Source organism: Somniosus microcephalus, unplaced genomic scaffold, assembly GCF_052327205.1.
Source record: "Somniosus microcephalus isolate GS21.2 unplaced genomic scaffold, FLI_Smic_1.0 unresolved_chr4, whole genome shotgun sequence".
NCBI lineage: Eukaryota > Metazoa > Chordata > Chondrichthyes > Squaliformes > Somniosidae > Somniosus > Somniosus microcephalus.
Window position 1 is genome coordinate 14,550,527 of NW_028225182.1, and position 4,795 is coordinate 14,555,321.

A 4,795-nucleotide genomic window follows, 5' to 3' on the forward strand; every position below is an offset into this window, starting at 1 on the left:
TTGCCAATAACATGTAATTAATAATTACTTAAAATATGATGTACTAGTTAGCTAGAAGGGGAGGAATTGTGGTGTATGTGCCTTTAAGAGCAATTGTGGTGTATGTGCCTTTAAGAGCCCCAGGTGTGCGTATTGCCGGTAATTGCCACTTGGGCTATATAAGCCTGTGTATTGTGTATATCCTTTAGAACCCCCCCCAGACTTGCTTAGTAAATACCTATGAACCAACTCCTGTCTTCAGTGTCTTTATCTACACACGGACACTACACATACCCCATATTACCTTTGGTTAACAATTATCGATCAATCGCAGCTTTAATATTAACAATGGACCCAGCATCAGTTGCTGTTTGTGGAAGAGAGTTCCAAACTTCTACCACCCTTTGTGTGTAGAAATGTTTCCCAAGTACAACTCCTGAAAGGCCTGGATCTAATTTGTAAGCTATGTTCCCTAACCCTAGACTCCCCAACTGGGGGAAATAGTTTCTCTCTACCTACCCTATCAGTTCCCCCTTAAATATCAAACCAAACTTGGGGGTGTGGCAAACATTGAGGTTGATACCAATCGACGGCAACAGGAAATAGAAAGGCTAGCAGAATGGGCAGATGGAATTTAATACAGAGAAGTGTGAGGTGATGCATTTTGGCAGAGGGAACAGGGAGAGGCAATATACATTAATGGCACAGTCTTAACGAGTTTGCAGGGACAGAGGGATCTGGGAGTTAATGTACATAGGACACTATGGAGGGATTTTCTAGATTTAATATGATGATTTCTAGCAGGCATTTGAGAAGATTTCACACAAGCGACTGTTAGCAAAAATTTAATTCTACGTTAAATTAGTAACTGTTAATAATATATTGCATTAATAACTTTAATTAGGTACATCTTAGTCTTAATATTCTGTAAAGTTAGTTAATAGTCGAATAAATAAAGGCAGGGCAGCTCAGTCCCACGGAATGTGCATCCTGTGCCATGTGGGAAATCCAGGATGTATCCCATGTCCTGGACAACCACTTGTGCAGGTCGTGTCGTCAGCTGGAGGAGCTCGCGGTTTCGGAGCTTGATCAGCAGCTGGCGTCACTGCAGTGCATCCGCGAGGCTGAGAGCTACGTGGACAGCACGTTTCAGGAGGTGGTCACCCCGCAGCTAAGGAGTGTACAGGCAGAGAGGGAATGGGTGATCGTTAGACAGACGAGGAGAACAGACATGACTCCAGGATGGTAATGTTGCCTCCTTGGTGCCAGGGTCAAGGATGTCACTGAGCGGCTGCAGAATATTCTGAGGTGGAGGAGAACAGCCAGAGGTCGTGGTAGAAAGAGGGATGAGATTCCTGGGGCATTGTGGCCGGTTCTGGAGGAGGTGGGTCCGGTACAGGCCGGACGGGTTGCAAATCAACAGAGCCGGTAGAAATATCATCATGGGGAGGTTTGCTAGTGTTGTTGGGGAGGATTTAAATTAAGTTGGCAGGGATATGGGCACCAGGATGTACCAATAGAAAGAAGAAAATGGTGTACACCAGATTTGGAGAGAGCGATAACGCTAACGTAAAAAATAGTAAGGTATTAGGTGGGGTCAGACTTAGAGAGAACACAGGATGTTCTAAGATAGGGTTACAGTGCATGTATGTGAATGCATGAAGCATAGTAAACAAGGTTGGTGAGCTGAAGGCGCAAATAGTCACATGGGAATAGGATGTTGTGAAAATAACTGAAACTTGGCTCAAAAAAGGGCAGGATTGGGTATTAAATAATCTTGGATAGATGGTGTTCAGGAAGGATAGGGAAGGAATGACAGGAGGTGGTGCGACATTATTGGTTAAGCAGAATGTTACAGTGCTGGGGAGAGAGGATGTCCTGGGGGGACAAGGACCGAATTTATATGGCTAGAGTTAAGATATAATAGAGGGGCCGTTACACTACTAGATGTATTCTATAGGCCACCAACTAGTGAGAAAATATGGAGAAGCAAATTTGCAGAGAAATTACAGAGAGATGTAAGAACTATTCAAGAAAGGCTGTAAGGATAATTCCAGTAACTACAGGCTGGTCAGTTTAACATCAATGGTGGGTAAAGTTCTAGAAACAATAATCAAGGAAAATATCAACGGCCAGTTGGAGAGGTTTAAGCTAATTAAGGAGAGCCAACATGGATTTGTAAAAGGCAGATCGTGTTTGACTAATATAATTGAATTTTTTGATGAAGTAACAGGGAACATTGATCAAGAGAATGCAATGGATGTTGTCTGCATGGATTTTAGGAAGGCGTTTGATAAGGTACCACGTAGAAGGCTGGATAACCAAATTGAGGCTCATGGAATAGGTGGGTCAGTGGCAGCTTGCAGAAGGAATTGGCTTAAGGATAGAAAACAGCGAGTTGTGGTAAATGTGTGTTTTTTCAGACTGGAGGATGGTAGACAGTGGTGTTCCCCAAGGGTCAGTGCTGGGGCCACTGCTTTTTATGATATATATGTAATTGACCTGGATATTGGAATACAGAGTAGAATTTCTAAATTTGCCGATGACAACAAACTTTGGGGTGTGGCAAACAGTCAGGATGATACCAGTCAAATACAGCAGGACATAGAAAGTCTTGCAGAATGGGGCAGACAAATGGCAGATGGAATTTAATACAGAGAAGTGTGAAGTGATGAATTTTCGTAGAAGGAACAGGGTGAGGCAATATATACTTAATGGCATAGTTTTAATGAGTGTGCAGGGACAGAGGGACCTGTGAGTTAATGTACATAGGTCCCTGAAGGTGGCAGGAAATATTGAGAGAATGGTTAGCAAAGCATATGGGATCTTGGGCTTCATAAATAGAGGTATTGCGTACAAAAGTAGAGAAGTTATGCTGAACCTTTATAAAGTGCTGGTTAGGCCACGACTGGAGAATTGCGTCCAGTTCTGGTCACCACACTTTAGGAAGGATGTGAAGGCCCTTGCGAGGGTGCAGAGGAGATTTACCAGAATGGTTCTGGGGATGGGGCATCTTAGCTAAAAGGACAGGTTGGAGAAGCTGGATTTGTTTTCATTACCACAACAACAACAACAACAACCTCTATTTATATAGCACCTTCAACGTAGTAAAACGTCCCAAGGCGCTGGACAGGATGATTTTAAGACAAAGGAGGTTGAGGGGTGATTTGATAGACGTGTACAAGATTATGACGGGTTTGGATACACGAGACGGGAAAAGGCTGTTCCCACTAGTTCATGGTACAAGGACTGGTGGACACAGATTTAAGGTTTTGGGCAAGAGATACAGGAGGGATGTGAGGAAAACGTTTTTACGCAGCGAGTGGTGAGGACTTGGGACTCGCTGCCGACGGAAGTCATAGAAGCAGAGACACTCAATGTTTTCAAGGGGAGACTGGATAGAAACTTGAGGGAAATAAACTTGCAGGGCTATGGGGATATAGCGGGGGAATAGGACTGAATGGATTGCTCCACAGTGAGCTGGAACAGAATCGATGGGCCGAATGGCCTCCTTCTGAGCCGTTATGACTCTATGACGATGAATTATAGATTAGTGATAATGGGGGCTTCAACTATCCTAATATATCTGACTATAGAGAGTTCAGATGAGAAGTGAAAAGGGAAATAAGAGGGGAAAAGAGAGGGTCTGAGAATAGAATGGCAGCTAACATAAAAGGTAATCCCAAAGTCTTCTATAGGCATATATTACCAAGTTTAACGACACTAAGTTAGTGGCAGATTAAGTAGTGCGGAAGGGAGCAGAAAATTGCAAAGGGACATTGGTTGAGCGGGCAAAACTAGAGGCATCAGATTCAAAGGGAAGGAAATTCGGCAGTTTAATGAGTTTGAAAGGAACATTTTTGACTTGTGCAGTTCGGTCAGAGAAATGCCAGTCAGAGGAAATCATTGCAGAAAAAGCGATACTGTAGTGTTCCTTCTGTCTGAATAGTGCTTTCTCGATGCTGCATTAAGCAGAGGTCTCCATAGTGTAGCGGTTATCACGTTCGCCTCACAAGCGAGAAATCCCTGGTTCGAGCCTGGGCGGAAATGTTATTTTTCTGTGAAATAAATTTAACAGGTTTCTTGTGTCAGAAGCAACGAACAATTTGAAGCAGACTCCGAAAATACACAGTGTGTAAATTCTGATAGGGTATAAATCTTCGTCAATGAATAAACTTTCACAAATTATTAAAGTTAAATTACTCAACTTTCGACTGTCCCTTACTGTGAGCATTTCTTTCATTCTGCAAAACAACGCTTTCGGTTAATGAATGTTGTTTAAACAATTAAACCACTAAACTACCAGAACACACATTAAAGAGTTGATCACAATTGCTGATATTTCTTATCTTTTTTCTGGTGTTTTTTCAGCTCTTGGTCCTTTTCAGCTCCTGACTGCGGATATTCCTCTGATTAAACGTGAACAAACTGAAATACCTCGCAGCCCCGGCCTCGGTTAATGCCAACAGATCTAAGCCGCATTTCAGGCCAGTAAACAATCCATTAATTATTCGCTTCTCCCCAGCTCCAGAGGTCAGATTGTTACTGCCCATCCCTCGAGCTGCAAAATAGCAGGGACCCGGGACAAACCTCCCCATACACCGAGCACAAGCTGAGGAAAACCCCGGGGGAGATGATATCCCGGTCACTGAGCCTTCAACAGCATTGAACAAGCACCCGGACGGAAACGTTCTTCATGCGGAAAAGATGAGATGCAGAAATTAATGGAACAAGTCAGGATGGCCGAGCGGTCTAAGGCGCTGCGTTCAGGTCGCAGTCTCCTCTGCAGACGTGGGTTCGAATCCCACTTCTGACA

General features: G+C 43.6%; 1 non-coding gene across 1 annotated transcript; it reads left to right on the forward strand.

Moving 5' to 3' along the window:
* The first annotated feature begins 4,712 nt into the window (after nucleotides 1–4,712).
* trnal-cag (transfer RNA leucine (anticodon CAG)) lies at nucleotides 4,713–4,795 on the forward strand. Its single transcript has one exon. It is a non-coding gene; the product is annotated as a tRNA-Leu (tRNA).